Consider the following 21,794-nt stretch of genomic DNA (forward strand, 5'->3'; position numbering starts at 1 on the left):
GTGTTCTTGCAGTTACATGATCACATTCTTCCATAATATTACTTGCAACATCTCAAATTTCAAGTTTTCATTCACATTTTATCAAAAATAATATGGAACCATTGAACAAAAAAAAAGTCTACTTTCTGTTTGACTAAACGGGGTTTCAAAATGGAGACATCACTGCTGGTTGTAATTCAACTATACTAAGATGTTTAAATAACAGATTTTTTTTTTTTTTATAATAAAAGTACAAAATTCAGATAAACACATTAATTAGGTGTTTTTTTAAGAAAACAAATTTGGGTGAGAGCAAAAAAGGTAAATCATTAAATTCCAAATATGTTGACACTACAATGAAATACCTAACTCTAATCCCCAAAATTAGTATTAACATGAAAAAGAAGAAAAATATCTTCTAAAGGTTGGCAGAGGTATCAAGTAGCAGAGTTATTAATCTCGGATAGCGGAGCGGAGCGGCCGACCCTTAAAAGTGGGAATAATGAGAATAGGGGATCCCGGATAGCGGGATAACATCGCCGACCTATATATTTTTATATATATTTTATAAAAGTTAGCATAAATAAATAAAATAAATTTTAAATCTTAAGTAATTTTGATGAAAATATTTTGAATGAAAGAAGTCTTAAAATTAAAACAATTTTGTATTTTTGAAAATGTCTAAAAGAAGTATTTTTTTATTTTTGAAAATATTTTAAAGAAATAAAATAAAATAATAAATAACTTTTGTGATTTTATATGAAAGAAAATCTAACTTTTTTAATTGTTTAAAATGACTAATTATTTTTTCATTTTTGGTTTCTATTCATTTAGTTATGAAAATAAAATGAGAAGTTAAAAAGAAAAAAAAAACAAGAGTTGGGCTTGTGGTGCAACTAGGGTCAGACTGGATACATGGCCCAATCTGGTAGCCCATTATGAAGGGGGAAAAGAAGAAACCCCAGGACACCCTGGAGGCGCCGTTCCAATGTTTCTACTTTCCAACGTTACTATTAAAGCTTCATCTTCATCTGCTTTCCACTTTATAACGTTAAACTTAAAGCTTCATCTTCATCTGCTTACCCTTCATCATTCACGAACTCTTCTTCTTCTTCTTCTTCAGAAAAAATGGATGCCGTTCAGCCAGAGAAAAACCCGCGACCCGGTTTAGCGCTCATAGCGCCCGCCTTTCCATCCCCGCAACCACACCAAGGTTCTCGCGCGGGTGGGTGCCGCCCCGCTCCGGTGCACCGCAATAGCGGCCTTAGCGGTCGAGATTGATAACTCTGTCTAGTAGTGGAGTCTTGGGTCTTGAGAGTGTGGTCCTCTCAAGATCCATCATTTATGAAAGTAAGTAATTCACATTAGTGATTGAATATTGCTTAATTGCAACTTTAGTCCCTCTATTTTGTCTTTTTCTTGATTTTGATCCCTCTATTTTAAAAACCACTATTTTTGTCCCCTTTTTAAGTTTTCTGTGCAATATTCGTCCCCCTATTTTGCCTTTTTCTGCAAAATTAGTCCTTATTTTTGTCGCTTTTTCAACAAAAAATTCAGAAGGGGGACCAAAATCGTGGTTTTAAAAATGGGGGGACCAAAATAAAAAAAAGACAAAATAGAGGGACCAAAGTTACAATTAAGTCTATTTTTTAAAATATATTACAAATATTGTATTTAATTTTTAGTTATTTAAAATAAGATATTATTTAGTAAAATGATTTATTTAATTGTTTTAACTTTTAAACTTGAGAAATATTTTAATATATTATTAACCTTTTGTTGTATCTATGAAAGCAAGTAACTTGCATAATATAAATATTTTATAATATATATATATATATATATATATATATATATATATATATATATATTGATTAAATATGTTTTAAAATATGCTACGAATATTTTATTTTAAAATAAAATATTATTGAGTAATATAATTTTTTTTATTGTTTTAACTTATAATTTTTATAAATATTTTTAAAATATTAATAACCTTTTGTTGTATCTAGTAAATTTGAAAAGATATATCAAATATATTCTTAAAGAGAAATCATATAATATTTTAATATATTTTATCTAAAAGTTTAAAATTTAATATTTATACTATAGTTTTTTTTTGTTGCTAATAACTACTTTTTATTAAAGTTGTTGTTTTTAGTAGGTCTTTTGTATAGAATATATGAGTAGACTACACTTCATTATTTATTAAGTAGTGTTTTATATTTAGTTTAATTTTTTTTATATAAAAATAAGGATAAGTATATTTTTAGTCCCTATAAATATTTCAAGTTTTATTTTTCATTCCTCTTAAAAAATAATATATTTTGGCAGGCCGACTCTGTCAGGGTGCAAGGAGTGCCACCGCACGGGGTCTCAAAATTTATAGGGCCTCAAATTTAATTTATGGGCTTAATATAAATTTATTATTAAATAATAGGCAATTTATTTATCCACCCCATACCTTCTCAGGAATCACTGCGAAATTAAACACTCTTGTATTTCAGAAGTGCATTTTTGAAGTCATCAAAAAGGGGGATTTTAGAGATGCATCTCTGAAATTATTTTTTATTTAAAAATAAGGTGTTTTCGGAGATGCATTTTCGAAAAGGTGATTTCGGAGATGCATCTCCGAAAACACATGCGTTTTGCAGTTTAAACAAAATAGTCTCCCCCCTTTTTCATTTTACCCTAAAACACAAAATTTTCAATACAACAACCATTTGCTCCTACTACTACACAAAGGGGGACCTCTAAAATTGCTCTACAACATTCAAAAGCTACTTTAAAGGCTACAATCAAAGCTTCAAATTTGTAAGTTTCACAACCTTAAACTCTAAGATTAAAAATCATATTAGGGCTGTTAGAAATTAGCATAATGTAGTAGGTTTAAGTTATTATGGGTCAATGGTAGTGTATAGTTGATAAAAGTAGGATTTTGAATGGGTTAGGGCAAGAAATGGGTTTCTGCAAAAATGCAGTTCGCAAGTTGTTTCGGAAGTGCACTTCCGAAAACACCTCTCTGACCAGTTTCGGAAATGCACTTCCGAAATGTAGTCAGAATTGTTTTTTTCTTAATTGTTTCACCTTCTTACCGACTTCATTTTTTTTGGGAAAATGTTAGGAAACCAAGCACGACTTAGACAGGGTAGGGAGACCCAGATCGGATCGACTCGACGCGAGCGGACGACACAGCTAGCATCGACACGGGGATGGGGTCGAGTACAAGTACCCGTCCAGGGAGTTAGAGTTAGACATACTCAGTAGCAGTTGCTTATTTATGTTTTATTCTTGACTTTTTTGTATTCGGGTTGTATTATTTTGTCACTGAGCACTTACCTGTACAACTATTTTTGTATTTATAATATTGGTATTTTATTCATATTTACGTGTTATATTTTATTTGTATTTATTCTATTCTATTTTGTCGATTAATGTAAAATATGAGATTAATCATTGTTTTTAGAAAAAAAGAAAAACTCAGAGCATATTTCGGAGATGCATCTCTGAAATAATAGAAAATGTGAAAATGAGTGTTTTTGGAGATGCATTTTTGAAAACACTCAAAATGGATATTTTCGGAGATGCATCTCCGAATTCTGAGAAAATAAAAAAAATAACTTCAGAGATGCATCTCCGAAATCAGGGGTATTATGGGGTTTCCAGCAGGGTTCTCACCCATGGGTGGATAAAGAAATTGTCTAAATAATATGTAAGGTTTGGAAAAGTATTTGACCACTTGTTTTGATACAGCTAAGCGTTGAGCGCTTGTTTTGTGATCTAGATCTTGCGGGGTTCGAATCATAGGTTCTCAATTACTTTATTGTATTTTTTCATTATTAAAGAAAAGCTGCAACCAACACCTGTATCGTTTTGAAATTTAGACAATCAATATTTTTTTAAATAACCACTTTTTAAAAAAAAATTCAAAAATAACCAACTTTTCAAACTATTTACGCAAATGGCCACTTTTTTACTAAATATACACATTGTCGCCAGGGGGTGACAACACTAACCTCTTGATGAAGGCGCCAATGGGCCTGGCGACCATGTGTAAAAATGGGTGTTGTCGCCACCCCCCGGCGACAACACCTCCTTTATTTTTTTTTTCAAATTTTTTTCTATAATTTTTTTTACTTTCATGCGTGGGCCCCGGTCGCCCCCTTGGGTGGCGACAACACTAAATTGAGAATGTTTTTTTGCCTATAAATAGCAGCCCACTCCTCCATCAAGATTCATTATTTTCTCCACCAATTTTCCCATTTTCCCTGCACATTATTGTTCATGTCTCGCATAAGGCTGGAGTCATGGCTCCGAACATCATCCAGCCGTCCCGTGCCGGCACCGGAATACAAAAGATGTTATGGACATGTTATTTTTTCCCCGGTCAAACTCCCTATGTCGGTTACATTTTGGAACATCCGTACCTTTAACAACCTAAAGCGGACTCTGATGTCACAGTTAGAAGGGGAGTATAGTCCCGGGGAAGAAATCAAAAGGATCTAGAGGCTTAGAACAAGGGTGTCGCTTATGAGCGGAGAGACGATACGTTGGTGAGTTGACGTGATAACCGACCTTGATACTGAACAACTAATGGATGGAACATATGACATTGTTTTAACCGTTGTAATTTCTTAGATTTTAATTGTTGGTTGTGTTGTTGTTTTAGTAATTGTGTTGTCTTTTCAATTGTTGCTTTTAGTTAAAATTTTATTTCTAGTTATTGTTTTATGTTATTTGTCATGTGTGCTGTAACTCATCTGACTAATGAAAAAAAGAGCCCTTTTCACCGGTTAAATAAATTACGAATAGCATTGAACCTAAAAACTATGTTGTGGAACTAGATCCACGATTGGGACACTTGTTCTTATTATGTCCTACCTCACGACATATACTACACTTCCTTTGCATTTTTTCAGTGGCGTCCATTTCGGTTCTAATACGCTTGCTGTTTGGTCGACCGCTTTTATTCTGGCGCATTAAGTCATTGTGCCAAACTGTTTCCCCCTCGTACACAGGCCAATATGCCTCCATCGCTACCACCGGAAAGTAATTGTCATATGCGTTGAGCAACGTTGATACCTTGTAAATTTCTGATACCAATGATAATGCATCAAAGTGAGTATGTGAACATGCTGCAATGACATGGGAGCAAGGCATGCGATAGGCTTGAAATTGGCCACAATCGCACCAACGATCTGGGATTAAGACCCTATACTATTGTCGTGGCAGCCCCTGGTTGTGGTCAATTGTTTCTTTGACACTGAAGGTGTGGCCATGACCGTCGATCTCTGTAACTCGATGAGTGTTCCCCTTGGCAGATTCCTGTTGTACATATTTCATGCAAACATCGCTGTATACCTGTTGTGTTTGTAACACTGAATTCCACCGCTTACCTCTTGTGGCGAACAAAGTTGCCATCCGAAAATATGTTGCACTCACCAAAGCTGTTACAGGTAGGTTTCGTATGCCCTTAAAAACGTCGTTCATTGATTCCACAAGATTTGTAGTCATGTGGCCCCACCTCGCCCCATCGTCATATGACCTAGTCCATCTCGCTCTGTCAATGCTATCAATCCACCTCCCAGCATCTGAATTTGACAACGCTATTTCACGCTGGTAGTATTGAAATCCAGGTTGGTTTAGGGCATACCCCGCGTTCACCAAATGGTTCTTCAAAAATTTATCTTTGATCTCTCGTATAAAATTTTGTGCGATATGCCTAATACAATAGACATGCATAGACGGGGGGTCGTGCCAACCATTTTCTGGATTGTTGTATGCGCTGTCAATAGAAGTGTGCCTGTCCGAAATTAAACAAAGATCAGGTTGTGGAGCAACTCTAGCTCGGAGATTCTTCTGAAAGAAACTCCAAGCAGCAGCTGTTTCTCCTTCTACCAGAGCAAAGGCTATTGGAAAAATATTGTTGTTTCCATCTTGCGCGACCACCATCAATAACGTTCCTTTGTATTTCCCATACAACCAGGTTCCATTAATTTGAATAATTGGCTTGCAAAAACCAAATTCGATGATGCATGGTCGAAACGCCCAGAAAAGTCTATGGAAGATTCCATTACCTTCGAGAGGGGTTCCGTCTTGAGACTGTGGCGGCAATGTTTCCAATATAGTATATAGTAACCGTCCCAGGTGAATATAATTGAAGTGCAACCAAGTAGCAAGGAAGTTGGTAGGATTCCTCCCAGTTGCCATAGACTATTTCAATTGCCTTTTGCTTCGTTAACCAAGCCTTTCTGTACGACAATCTATATTTGAACACAGAAACGCAATGGGAAATAATCGGTCTTCACCTTCAGTGATGGCTCAACTTCGACGAGAGGTATTATGGTATGACATATCATGTCATGACTTAGTTTTTGATGATCTTGCACAATATTTGTGTTAACGCAAGTGTGGGCTTGAGAAATCGAACATATCACCCAAGCGTTAATTTTCTTCTTAAATGATGCCTTAAGCCTGTATCCACACTCTGGGTTTCTGCACAAAATAATGACTCTTTCTGGATTTGAGCAATCAGCTTTGAAATCAACACAGTTTGCTAAGTGTCAGTTTTTTATAGCTAGCATACAATCGTCCTTTGAACGGAATGTGTCACCCTCTTTTAACTCCTCGTCTGACCTCATATATGGGTTGTAATATCGGACGATGGCTCATCCTCCCCCAAATTAAGTGTTGTGAAGTGCGTAGGAGGTGAATATGCATGCACATTGGGTACTGGAACTTGTTCTTCATCTTCGGAATCACGGTTCACCAACTCATCAACCACATCTTCTACTTCAGTTTCTTTATCGACGACATCTTCGGCATGTTGATCGTCATCAACAACGAGATTAATAACCTGTGACTGCATATTTTGCGACGGAACAATTTGCTCCAACACTATGTACAACTCCGGATAATCATAACCATGATACTCATGGTTAAGGAACATATTTTGAACCTCTATGTGAGACTGTATTTGTGATTGATAAAACCTGACCGAGTTACTAGGTTAAACATATGGTTGTTGGTAAAAAAATTGAGAGACAGGTTCTCTAATTTTGGACTCGATTTTCTTTTTTAGATATGAGAAATCCGCTTTTCTATTTAGAGAAAAACGTGTGGAATTAGTGTTTCTAAATAGAAAACCGTTTGTGCCGCAGTGGTAAGTATCACCATTCATATGAGCCCGAACTTTGTATTGTGGAGTGGATGCCATACTTTTGAATGAAGTAATATTTGTTTTATAAAATGAAGTAGTTGATGAATTTGTGTCAATATATTTGTGAGAAGTGGTGTATAAATAATACATGCAAGAATAAATTTGAATTCATGCAAGACATTAGGTAGTGGAAATAATACATGCAAGAATCAATTTGGACAAAACTTATGCATGCCAACTACGTACCTATAGAATCTCGTACACAATATGTTAGAACAAGAAATGTTCTGATCAATATTCTTTGTTTTGATGATAACATTATGTATGAATTTTGTATAAGACAATGTGGTACTCTAATCCTTTGCATTTTCCATTTCAGGAAATATATAAAGAGTATGCACAAATCAGCGCTCAGAAGCAACTGACTCAGAAAGTTTTGGATGGCTTCATCAGAACATGCTCTGGCAAGACATCAGAAGATGGTCACGCATAATCAGAACATGAACTGGAAAGCATCAGAAGAATGGAAGTCATAAGAACAAGCTTTGAAGTTCTGATGGTATCACGCTCAAGCTCTTCAAAGTCGGAAGACAGAAGATGCTCTGCACCAAAGCTGATGGCTCTGATATTCAAACGTTGTTATTTACAAATCTGAGTCCAGAAGAAAGTACAAGATGAAAGGCTGTAACGTCTAATCTCTGACTGACAAAAGGAACGTTGAAGCTACAAAAGGCAAAGTCAGTAAAAGCAGCAAAAGCAAGGCTCGGGGTAGTTGACAAAAGTGTGAAACATTAAATGCAGCGTTGTACTATTAACGCAAAGCATTAAATGCTCCCAACGGTCATTTCCTCTCAGCGCCTATAAATAGAAGTTCTCATCAGAAGCTGAATACAACACTTGAGAAAAATATACAGAAACACTGTCAAATTCAAAAGCTTACGAACTTCATCTTCAACCTCACAACATTTTGTAATATCTTAGTGAGGGTTAATTATAGAACTTAAGAGAAATATCACAGTTGTGATTACAGCTTTATTAGAAGCATTCAAACTCTTGTAATCTTTATTTTACATTGATTGTAAAAGGATTCCTAGAGTGATCAAGTTGTGATCTGTAGACTCTAGAAGATTTAGAGGTTATCTAAGTGGAAAACCATTGTAATCAGTTGGATTAGTGGATTAAATCCTCAGTTGAGGTAAATCACCTTGTCAGGGGTGGACTGGAGTAGTTTGGTTAACAACGAACCAGGATAAAAATAATTGTGATCATTGTTTTTATCTTCTAAGTTTTTGAAGTTACACTTATTCAACCCCCCCTTTCTAAGTGTTTTTCACTCCTTCAATTGGCATCAGAGCGCCGGTTCTAGGTGCAAGCACTTAACCGTGTTAGACAAAAGATTCAGGGAGAAAAACACAAAGTCAAAATGGTTGAAACAAATTCATCTACTCCTACTCCTGAACAAAACAACAATGGTAATGGAAGCAATAGTTTCAATGGCTATAATAGACCACCAGTTTTTGATGGTGAAAACTTTAAGTATTGGAAAGATAGACTTGAAAGTTACTTTCTTTGTCAAGATGGTGACTTATGGGATCTAGTGCTGGATGGTTACACACATCCTGTGAATGCTCAAGGTGTCAAGATTTCTAGACAAGCCATGAGTGATGCTCAAAATAAAGACTTCAAGAATCATCACAAGTCTAGAACCATATTGCTAAATGATATCTCTCATGCTGAGTATGAGAAGATAACAAACAGAGAAACAACTCATGATATCTTTGAATCCTTAAAGATGACTCATGAGGGTAATGCTCAAGTTAAGGAGACAAAGGCCTTAGCTCTAATCCAGAAATATGAAGCTTTCAAGATGGAGGAAGATGAGAACATTGAAGCAATGTTTTCAAGGTTCCATACTCTGACTTAAGGAGACAAAGGCCTTAGCTCTAATCCAGAAATATGAAGCTTTCAAGATGGAGGAAGATGAGAACATTGAAGCAATGTTTTCAAGGTTCCATACTCTGACTGCTGGATTAAGAGTGCTTGACAAAGGCTACACCAAAGCTGATCATGTAAAGAGGATCATCAGAAGCTTACCCAGAAGATGGGGACCCATGGTGACTGCATTCAAGATTGCCAAGAATCTGAATGAAGTGTCTCTTGAAGAGCTCATCAGTGCCCTGAGGAGTCACGAGATTGAGCTGGATGCAAATGAGCCTCAAAAGAAAGGTAACTCTATTGCATTAAAATCTAATAATAAAAAATGCACTAACGCTTTTCAGGCTGAAGAAGAAGAAGATTCTGAAGAGTCAGAATCAGAAGAAGAAGAAGAAGAAGATGAACTATCTCTAATATCCGGAAGAGTGAAGCAACTCTGGAAAAGAAAGCAGAGAAAGTTCAAGAACTTCAAAAGGCCTGAAAAAGTAGAATCTTCTGGACATAGAAGATCTGCCAAGAAGAAGGTGACGTGCTATGAATGCAAGGAACCTGGACACTACAAAAATGAATGTCCAAAGCTTCACTGGGAAAAGCCCAAGAAAAGATTTGAAAAGAAGAAAGGCTTGATGGCTACTTGGGATGACTCAGATTCTTCTGATCAAGAGTCAGACTCTGAAGATGAGCAGGAAAACATAGCACTGATGGCTACTGTTAATGAAGAATTAGAATCTACATCAGACTCAGATTCTGAAGAGGTATTTTTTGAACTTTCTAGAGAAGAGTTAGTTTCCAGCTTATCTGAACTTCTGGAAATCAAGGCTCAACTTAGTATCAAATACAAAAAGTTGAAAAAGCTCTTTGCATCTGAAACTAAGAAACTTGAAATAGAAAACTCTGAACTGAAAGAAAAAGTTTTAAAACAATCTAAAGATGTTGAATCATCTTCAAGTTTATAAAAGTCTATTCCAAGCGTGAACAATATTCTGAAGGAATATGACTTGAGTTTCAAAATGTTTCTATCTAGAGGTATTGGCAGAAGTCAGCTAGCCTCTATGATAAATGGTGTAAGTGGAAACAAGAGAGTTGACATAGGCTATGAGGGTGAAACCCCACATAAACTTGAACCTGTTGATGTGATGAAAATCACATACAAACCTCTGTATGATCAGTTCAAGTACGACCACTCTCATGATATTAGGCACACATCACATGCTAAGAGTTTCCACATAACACACACACACACACACACACACACACACACACACACACCAGAAAACAGGTTGCTACACAATCTAGAAAATCTTATGTTAAACCTCATGCTAAATCTCAGTTCAATCAGAACTTGAGAAGGACTAACCCAAAAGGACCCAAAAGAATGTGGGTACCTAAGGAAAAGATAATTCCTCTTGCAAATCTCCTTCAAGGCTCAAAATACAAATGAAAACATGTCATGGTACCTGGACTCTGGGTGCCCACGACACATGACAGGAAAAAGGTCTATGTTCCAAGACCTGGTGCTTAAGTATGCTGGAGAAGTAAAGTTTGGAGGGAACCAGAAGGGCATGATCATTGGCTCTGGAACCATATGCATTGGTAACTCTCCCTCTATAACTAATGTTCTTTTAGTAGATGGATTAGCTCATAGCTTATTGTCCATAAGTCAATTAAGTGACAATGGTTATGACATAATCTTTAATCAAAAGTCTTGTAAAGCTATTAGTCAGAAGGATGGCTCAATCCTATTTACAGGCAAGAGAAAGAACAATATTTATAAGATTGATCTTTCAGATCTTAAGAATCAAAAGGTTACTTGCCTTCTGTCTGTTAGCGAAGAGCAGTGGGTCTGGCACAGAAGATTAGGTCATGCTAGTTTGAGAAAGATTTCTCAGATTAACAAGCTTAATCTGGTCAGAGGACTCCCTAATTTGAAATACAAATCAGATGCTCTTTGTGAAGCATGTCAGAAAGGGAAGTTTTCAAAACCTGCATTCAAGTCTAAAAATGTTGTCTCTTCCTCTAGGCCTCTAGAACTTCTGCACAGTGATATTTTTGGCCCAGTCAAAATAGCATCAATCAGAGGGAAGAAATATGGATTAGTCATCATAGATGACTATAGCAGATGGACATGGGTAAAGTTCTTGAAACACAAGGATGAGTCTCATACTGTGTTCTTTGACTTCTGCACTCAGATTCAATCAGAGAAGGAATGTAAAATCATAAAGGTTAGAAGTGATCATGGTGGTGAATTTGAGAACAGATTCTTTAAAATTTATTTCAAAGAAAATGGTATTGCCTATGATTTCTCTTGTCTTAGAACTCCACACCAAAATGGAGTTGTAGAGCGAAAGAATATGACTCTACAAGAAATGGCCAGAACCATGATCAACGAAACCAATATGGCTAAGTATTTCTGGGCAGAAGCAATTAACACTGCATGTTATATTCAGAATAGAATCTCCATAAGACCTATTCTTAATAAGACTCCTTATGAATTGTGGAAGAACAGAAAACCCAACATTGCTTATTTCCATCTGTTTGGATGTGTATGCTATATTCTGAATACTAAAGATCATCTGCATAAGTTTGATTCTAAAGCTCAGAAGTGTTTTCTACTTGGATATTCTGAACGCTCAAAAGGCTACAGAGTATACAATACTCAAACTCTTATAGTTGAAGAATAAATCAATATCAGATTTGATGATAAGCTTGGTCTTGAAAAGCCAAAGCAATTTGTAGAATTTTGTAGACATAGAAATCTCTAACTCAGATCAAGAAGAACCCAGAAGCAAAGTTTCAGAAGATCAAGTTGCAGCTTCTTTAAAGAATCTCAGAATATCTGAAGAGCCAACACCTAGAAGATCTTCTAGACCCAACTCTGCTCATCCAGAAGATGTTATCATTGGAAAGAAAGATGATCCTATCAAAACAAGAGCATTCCTTAAGAACAATGCAGAATGTCAATTTGGTCTAGTATCTCTGATTGAGCCAACTTCTGTTGATCAAGCTCTGGAAGATGCGGACTGGATAATTGCCATGCAAGAAGAACTAAATCAGTTTACAAGGAATGATGTTTGGGATCTGGTTCCAAGACCAAAAGGATTTAACATCATTGGAACTAAGTGGGTCTTCAGAAACAAGCTAAGCGAAAAAGGAGAAGTTGTAAGAAACAAAGCCAGACAGGTTGCTCAGGGCTATAATCAGCAAGAAGGCATTGACTATACAGAAACCTTTGCACCAGTGGCCAGGTTAGAATCTATTCGATTATTAATTTTTTTTGCGACTCAGAATAACATCACTCTATATCAGATGGATGTTAAGAGTGCCTTTTTAAATGGTTATATAGATGAAGAAGTATATGTCCACCAACCTCCTGGTTTTGAAGACTCTAAGTCTCCAGAACATGTTTTAAGTTAAAGAAATCATTATATGGCCTGAAGCAAGCTCCCAGAGCTTGGTATGAAAGATTAAGCTCTTTCCTTCTAGATAATGGTTTCACTAGAGGAAAAGTGGATACAACTCTTTTCTGTAAAACCTTTAAAAAGGATATTTTAATTTGTCAAATATATGTTAATGATATTATATTTGGAACATCTAATGCTATACTTGGAAAGGAGTTTGCTAAGTCTATGCAGGCAGAGTTTGAAATGAGCATGATGGGAGAACTCAAGTATTTCCTTGGGATCCAGATCAATCAAACTTTTGAAGGAACTTATGTTCATCAGACCAAGTATGTGAAAGAATGTCGCGGTAGTACAGGCATTGTTTCAAATTCCCAAACACCGGAGATATAAGGGAGATAGACCCTCGTTAACCCCTTTGAGCCTTGAAGTAGGAGTTTCTTTTGTGTTCAGAGAAAACCCTTATTTTAACCCTGGGGCAGGGTAGTGTTCATTTAACTTGATCAAGTGTTCAAAACTCACAAATGACATGCATCTGAGGATACAACAATGGTTATCCTTCAAAAGGTCGAGGAGAGTCAAAACCGTAATGGTTATCCTTCACCTACCAAGTGATCGCGACTTTACGTGTCTATAAATCTGATAACTGCAAGTGCACAGTCGTGTCGTGTAGTTTTAAAAGATATCGAATCCACAGGGACTATGAATCGATCTACCGTTATCTAAGGTTACTATGTAAAGCTAGGAGTACTAAAATTTCGATTGTTCCTAAGGGAAAGTGATTGTGAGAAAATAAAGAATAATAATAAAAGACAGGTATCAGTATGTATTTCGTTTAACTAAAGGCAATCCGAAGGTTCATTGGCTTTTGCATAATTAAATTAAAAATCTTTACTAATTCCAATTGATTAAAAATCCTCGTCTCAAACTTTCGCTCTGTTGATTCAGACTACTATCCTAATCCTAATGTACGCTTTCGCCATCCCATTCGGTTTTAGAAGAGCTTTTTGGAACCAATGTAATTAATAAAATGCCTATTTTACGAGGTTGTTATCTATTTAAATCTCCTAATCTCAAACTTTCGCTCTGTTGACTCGGAACATGCTAATATCCCTAACGTACGCTTTCGCCATCCCGCTCGAGTGTAAAAACAATTTTTGAAAATAAATAAGTTCCAATTAGTTTTAATACGCTTTCGCCGTCCTTAAAACTAATGTCCTATGTCTACTATCCAGTTAAAGATCTCAAACTTTCGCTCTATTGATTTTAACCTTTGACCGTCCTAATCCCTCAAACTTTCGCTCTATTGGTTTTAAGACTTACTAATTAAACTAGACATATAAACCAAAAATAAGTGATAATTAATAAAACATAATTTAAGCCAATTTATTTCGGATCCCCACGGTTAACTTACTTTACATACCGACACCTTTAGTATTTTAGCCAGACATATTAATACGATTAAACATACATATATTGGTTCGGTTCATAATAATAAGCATATTAAATGGCATATAATATATCATGCAGATAAATAATATAAATAAGGCGGTAAATAAAAAAAACCTGAATTAAAATAAATCTGGATTGAATTGAATCTTGAAGTACTCGAACTTCCACCACAGGTTGGCTGGATCGTTCTTCGGAATTTAAATGGCAGAAAATAAAAACAAGGAAAATAAAGCGATAAATCTAACGTAAGGCTAGATCTATGAAAAGTTCACAACAATTTCCAGTGTAGAAATCGTTGTGAGAAAATAGACGGTTAAATGAAAACAGAATAAGGAAAAGCAGTACGCGGTACAATTTCGGCAGCACTTCGTTGGCAGGAAATCGGGCAGATTGAAGTGAGATAGCAGGTCCTATTTATAGGAGGAGGTTTGCAGTTGGAATCCGTGAATTGAGGGAGCTTTTCTGACTGGACTTGGAGACGTGCGTCTCCGCTTCTTCAGGAAGTGCTCTTGACTGACTTGAGACGTGCGTCTCAAGTGGAGGAAAAATAGGGGCAGTTGGAGACGGGCGTCTCCTCTTGGTGACGTGGCAGAAGAGAACGTGGAGACGTGCGTCTCCACTTGTTGCATGGTTTGGGCTACGCATTTTTGTTCCTTTGTGGGCTGGTTCGTCTCTTTTGGGCCTTTGGGTCCTAATTGCACCCTTCTTTCACTTCAGCACTCTCTTTTCATCTTTTAGGCATAAATATTTGTCATTTAAGCTCAATTTTCTTTCCTTTTCGCAAATAGTCGTAATTGAAGTGAAAAACCTGAAATAAAGCAAATACACGCGTAATATCATAATAAATTAACATAATAAACGGAAAATGCTATAAATATCTATGGATTTTAGGCTAAATATACGATATAAAATCGTGTTATCAAATTCCCCCAGACTTGAACCTTTGCTTGTCCTCAAGCAAAATAAGAAGATAAAGATAAATGAAACACACTTCCACCACGTCGTTCAGTCATACTTAGCTACATAGTGTTTTTATTCGGAAGTAACGAATCTTAGCAATAAACCTATAGTAACAACACTAAACAACTCCCAGTATGCATACCAATCCGAATCATGCCATTATAGCTCGACCTATTTGACTTGTCATCATGTTTCACCCTTTTCATTCGCGCGCAATCACATTAAGCCCATTATCTTGACACGCACATAGCAGAGTAGTCGGTTAGTGACTATGATCCTTCTCATGGAGTTCTGGCACAATATGTGGTATACTCCTTAGCATTCACTTGTAGATTGTGGGGAATCGGACAATAGTCCTTCCTACCAAGTTCATTACCAGATGACTTCTGAACCAATCGACAGTGAGTTTTTAAATTCTTTGTATATGAGATTTGCGACCGTTAGGTTAAATGATCTTGTGAGGATCACCTTACTTAGTAGGCACATTTCTTCTTATAGCTGAACACATAATTATTGTAACACCCCATATTTTCTAATTTTAATTTAATCGGAAATTAAATTATTATTTAGAATTATTTAGTATTTTGTTGAATTATTGGAGAATTATGGACTAAGGGCCATTGGGCCGGATGGTGAGATTAGTAGTATGGGGGTGCTAAGTGAGTAAGCCCATTACTAAATATTTTATGTTTTCATAAAATAAAGAAAATAAGGAAATAGAGTCAGAACGTGAAAAATGAGAAGTGGAAGAGAAGAGCTGAGGAACGTAAAGAGGAACCAAAGAGGAAGAAGACCAATCAAGAATCTTTGGCTAAGGTAAGGGGGGACTCTTCCAATTACCATCTCTTATTGTAATTATGGATGATAGTGCATGTTTGGTTGTGTTGTTGAGTCAATTTGATCATATGTCAGAGTTAGGTTTTGGAATAATTTTAATAGAAGTTGAATAATTGATGAATACCTCTGTGAATTCTATATAGAATTGTATGTTAATTGATGTTTACGTTGTGGGTATTATATCAATTGTTGTGTTGTTGCGTTCTTCCATGAAACACTGAATCTGAGTTATGGGTTTCCAATAATTGGATAGAAAGTTAGGTTTTAATGTGTAAAACTGACATAGGATAATAGATTGATGAAATTGGATGAATACCATATGTTAATGTGTAAAAAGATGGTGTTTTAGACTTAAAATCGTAGCCTGTTATGAGTGAAAACGAGTGGAAAACGTACTGGTGCGAAATTGCATATTTTTGGAGAAAACTGGTGAAATGCGTATGAGATTTGGTGATACGCGTATGGGAGCGTATGGATGAGGCCATACGCGTATGGATGTGTTCATACTCGTATGGAAATTCTCAGTGTAAAATTAGTTCTGTTGATTCGCGTATGGGATGGCTGATACGCGTATGGGTTTGGGCCATACGCGTATGGAAGCGTATGGGAGGTGCCATACTCGTATGGGTTCTGTGTGTAAAAATTCTGTTTTATGATTTTCTTCGAAAGTTCAATGATGCGTAACTTTTGATCCGTAACTCCGTTTTTAGTGCCGTTTCGAGTATGATGAACCTTATGAGATAACCTATGAGTTTAAATGATGAAATGAGGTGTAGCTTTCAATTAATTTTGAATTATGAATTTATTGTTTGATGAATGATGTATTGTACATATATATGATGAGATATGACAATACATGCTATGTTTTAAACATGATTCGTATGATGATCTTGTTTGATTGTGTAATGGAACTCATGAGATATTTCATGTGATAATATGAGTATGATTTGAATACTTTGTTCGTTTGATGGATGATATATTGTTGACATATGTGATGAGATGTGACAATATAAGACGTGTTTGAAAACATGATTATGTGATGATTGTTGAGAATTGTACAATGATGATTGAATTGTTTTGGAAGATGTGAATACATGTATATTCTTACTTTTGATGATGATGATTAGTGTAATACATGTATGTTCTGTAATGATGGTGATGGTGATTGAATGTATTGAATGATGTAATGTATATATGAACATGCTTAGTATTGATGATGATGATGATGAAATGAGTATAGATGATGCTACTCATAGAATGGTAACGATGAAAGTATGTTATATATATGTTGCATGCATTCATAAACATGAGCTGAATCCTAGATGATGAGAGGATTCAGCGAGGGGCAGGATTCCCATTGTGTGGAATTTGTGCTGGCAGGGCCGTATCTGAATTGATGATAGATCGGTCGGTGGATAATTTCCACTGGTGATGTTTGGTACCACATGCATAGTGTCAGTTGCATTCATATGCATGGATTTGATAACGTGACTGAATGTATTTCATTGTTATGATTGGTATTGTGTGCTTTGTGTGATGATGGATTATCTGAATATAGATGGATTGGGTGAATAATATAACTATTGATGTGTTGTTATTTATAATGCAATAATATTTGTTAATTGCGAATGAGACTCACCCTTACACTATATTTTCAGATTGAGGATAGCGGCTCCGACTCGGTGAGGATTAGCTCATGAGTCAATATGTTGTTTAGCGTCGGGTCATGCTCTGATAGGTGTAACACTGGGGGAAACGTTGTTTTTTAGTTTATGATAATAACTCATTTTTGTTTAATTTATTTGAGGATTAATAAATCGATTATGTGATGTAACTTGATGATGTTATTCCGCTGTGTCAACATGATATATTATGAATTATGAGTTATAATGAAATGTCTCTTAGTGAATGCATGACATATGACCGATGTTGTTTATTTTATTTATGAATTGTGACGCCCTTGTGCATGTTACTCTGATTTAATTATTAATTTCCGTGGGGGTTTAGAAGGGTGTTACAATAGTGGTATCAGAGCAGGTCGGTCCGTCCGGCCAATTGTCGAGTCAGTTAAGTTGCACGACAGTTGAATACTGTCGGTGTTCTATCCCTTGGTACGCGACATGTGAGTGAATCACTGTCGGTACTTGGTTGTTTGTTGCAGGTGTTGGATTGAAACAAGTGGGGGAGAAGCTTCGCTTCTCGGTTATGTTTCATTTGTAAGAAGATTGATTCGGTAGGTGGTTGTTGGCAACAGTGTGAGCGTTGTCGGAGTTTGTTGTTTCCCGAGTTGAAGGTGACTTGGAATTAAGACTTCACTGGGAATTGAGTTGGAACATCTTGAAGGAAGATGATTAGAGGTAATTGACAGTTATTGTAAGAGAAGGAAATTGGAAAGTTGCGATGTGTCAGCTCTACTGGTGTACTGCGAAGATGTCAGTCGAGTAGCTTTACGTCTCGGAAGAGGTTCAGCTGCAAGTTTGCAAGGAGGATTGCTGTTGTAATGTTCCAGAAATCGCACTTCGGCGATAGGATGTGTTGCTTAAGTCATAAGAATGTTTGAAAGTGAAGAGATACGATAAGGGGCTGTTTGGAATGTGATAGAGTTGAAGAGAATGAGTTTTGGAGAGAGTTTTTCGTAAGCAAAACGCAGGAAAATTGCTGAATAGCTGCGGAACTTCGAAAATTCATAACTGGAGTTCTGGACATCCGATTCGAGTTCCGTTTGAAGCGTCGGAAAGCTAACGAGATGAACTTTGTTATAAAAATGGTTGCAGCAGCTGTAAGATATTTAATTGTGACAGGATGACGTTGGAAAGAGGTGAAGTTACGGTTACTCTTGTTCTTAGAACTAGACTTATTGGTACTGCACGGGATGTCAGTGTCAGTGTTGAATGGATCGAAGGAATAATTAAAAGGTTTGTTGAGGAGTAATTTTAAGAATTGAATTTACCAATTGAGGAGTTTTGGATATATCGTATAGAGTGTCGCTGCATGATGTCAGTGTTGCATTTTCGGGCATTGATTGGAAAATTCATATCTTGAGTTCCGAGTGTCGGATTAATGTGCCGTTTGAACCTATGAAGAGGAGAGATTATGTTCTTCATTATGGTAGAGTTATAAATACAGTAGATGTGATCCTATGAGAAGATATTGTGAAGTCGGTTAAGGAAGCGTGAAACTTGTTGAATAGGAATGGTTCTTACCGCGATTGTTTGAAACGAAGTTGAGTAGAACATGTTATTGATGAGATGTTCGGCAATAAAAGTGGTTTGAGGGCCGATGGATTTTAGTGAGAAGTGAATTAGTAGTAAAGATGGGATAAACTTTAGAACCATTGGAATTGTATTTGTGATGGCAAAGTAACGATAAGTATAAAAGAAGAATCGTGGGGAATTTCTAACATTTGTTGACGTGAGGAGGACTTTGTTGGGATTCCGAGTGGGATGATATTTGGACGTGAAGGATGTAATAGAATTTGGAGTAAAACCGCAAGTTATGAATATTGTGCTATTGTGTTGCGTAGGGAGTCTTTAAATATGTCGGTGCTAATGATGAATGAGTTGGATTTAATTGGACAATTTTGAGACTTGAGTTGGTATGTGAAGGCACTCCTAATAGTGTTAGATTGGGTATGCTAGAAGACGACTAGTGGTATTCTTGATGAGATTAGAAAAGATCAGAAAGATGACGTTGAGTTGATCGATAGGTTGACTTTGAATTACCAAGGTAAAGGCGGTGAATTTAGAATCGACGAGAACGGTGTAATGAGGTTGAGTGATTAGATTTGTGTAACTGATGTTTTGAGCTTCGGAAGAATATTCTAGAAGAAGGACACCGTAGTGGATTATTGAACTATGACGATGATAATGAGTTTGGGTACAAACTCGGAAATGGACACTATTATGTAGTAACGACGGTTTATGCTTAAATATGATTTTCAACTAATATTGACAAATTTAGGACTTGATCACCCTAAATCTCTTGTTGGTAGTAGAGGGAATCATATAGAAGAGATAAGCTTGTTTGTTACCTTAATGGTTTAAGATGTGATGAATATTAAACCGTGAGAATAATCACTCACCATGTTGTGTGGACGTATGGAGAAGTGAATAGGAAAGAGTACAACATATTGTACGGTGATTAAGACGGGTAATCAGAGTCGCGCAGCGAAAGTGTGATGTGGAGTAGTGTTATGAATACTACTCGCGGGAAGTAAGGAATTAATATGTCGGAAGCCTACATAGAGAATATGTATTGATCTATATGTTGGATTTAGAATCTAGTGGATGTAAGGATGTCGTGCCGGAGGATTGGAACTCTTTTGAATAAATGCCAAGATGATGAGCATGTTATTGTGATTGTACGTAGTTAATGAGTATGTATTCGGCGAAATTGAAACGAAGAGTTGATGTTATATGATGTTGTAATAATTTTGTGCTGTTATTGAGGCGATATTGTAAATTACATATATAATGAGGAATTACACTCTATGAAGGACGGAGTTGATTTCATTCTTAGTAGAGAGCGTGATTTAGTTGAGCTATTTTGTAAGCGATGGTATATTGAGGCTGATGAGTGTGCACTGGTTCGGATGGTTAGGATGTTTAAATAGAGGAAGTAAATCAGGAATTGGTTTTTGTTGGATGCAAGTAAGGATTGCTAAATGGTAGATTAGTACCATGAATGATGAAGAATGATTCTTGAAACGAATGAGTAAAGAGAGTCGGAATCGGGTAAAACTCATAAATCTATTTGGTATAGATGATTGTGATGAGTAGTCAGAGTAGTGCGGAAAAAGCGGAATGTAAAGTGTTGGATAATCGATGGCTTGACTTAAGAGGAGTCAGATAATTGGAATTCAACGGTATAGGGATATGAGTATTGAGTTCTTGAAGGAAGCAGTTGGTGAAAAGTGTAAGTATTATTTTATCGCTCAGATGGAAGAGTATGTCTAAGGTTGGTATGTTTGGTAGATGGTATGCATTACTGCAGTGTTGATCAGTGTGATCATACTATAGATTGTGTGATTGTATTACTCGGTTGTTGAGCGTATTGTATTGGTTGTACCTCAATGTTCTGTTGTTGTTAACCTTTTGGAGATATAACGAGTGGTATACTTTTGGATGGTCAAATGCGACGTAAGGACTGCGATTTGAATTTATGGAACATGTTTCCTGTTGGTTATGTCAGATGGATTTTTTGGATTGAATGATGGTAATGCTAATTGGGAGCTGGAGAGTCAGGTGGAGGACTCTTATACGAGCTGGTTACTTGGGATATGTTTTCGAGGACGAAAACTCTTTTAGTGGGGGAGAGTTGTAACACCCCATATTTTCTAATTTTAATTTAATCGGAAATTAAATTATTATTTAGAATTATTTAGTATTTTGTTGAATTATTGGAGAATTATGGACTAAGGGCCATTGGGCCGGATGGTGAGATTAGTAGTATGGGGGTGCTAAGTGAGTAAGCCCATTACTAAATATTTTATGTTTTCATAAAATAAAGAAAATAAGGAAATAGAGTCAGAACGTGAAAAATGAGAAGTGGAAGAGAAGAGCTGAGGAACGTAAAGAGGAACCAAAGAGGAAGAAGACCAATCAAGAATCTTTGGCTAAGGTAAGGGGGGACTCTTCCAATTACCATCTCTTATTGTAATTATGGATGATAGTGCATGTTTGGTTGTGTTGTTGAGTCAATTTGATCATATGTCAGAGTTAGGTTTTGGAATAATTTTAATAGAAGTTGAATAATTGATGAATACCTCTGTGAATTCTATATAGAATTGTATGTTAATTGATGTTTACGTTGTGGGTATTATATCAATTGTTGTGTTGTTGCGTTCTTCCATGAAACACTGAATCTGAGTTATGGGTTTCCAATAATTGGATAGAAAGTTAGGTTTTAATGTGTAAAACTGACATAGGATAATAGATTGATGAAATTGGATGAATACCATATGTTAATGTGTAAAAAGATGGTGTTTTAGACTTAAAATCGTAGCCTGTTATGAGTGAAAACGAGTGGAAAACGTACTGGTGCGAAATTGCATATTTTTGGAGAAAACTGGTGAA

General features: G+C 36.2%; 1 long non-coding RNA gene across 1 annotated transcript; it reads left to right on the forward strand.

Annotated features, from left to right (window-relative positions):
- Positions 1 to 2,638: 2,638 nt before the first annotated feature.
- LOC131636924 (uncharacterized) lies at positions 2,639 to 3,361 on the forward strand. Its single transcript, XR_009294218.1, has 2 exons — positions 2,639 to 2,793; positions 3,104 to 3,361. It is a non-coding gene; the product is annotated as an uncharacterized LOC131636924 (long non-coding RNA).
- The last annotated feature ends 18,433 nt before the right edge of the window (positions 3,362 to 21,794 follow it).

Source organism: Vicia villosa, unplaced genomic scaffold, assembly GCF_029867415.1.
Source record: "Vicia villosa cultivar HV-30 ecotype Madison, WI unplaced genomic scaffold, Vvil1.0 ctg.001862F_1_1, whole genome shotgun sequence".
Lineage (NCBI taxonomy): Eukaryota > Viridiplantae > Streptophyta > Magnoliopsida > Fabales > Fabaceae > Vicia > Vicia villosa.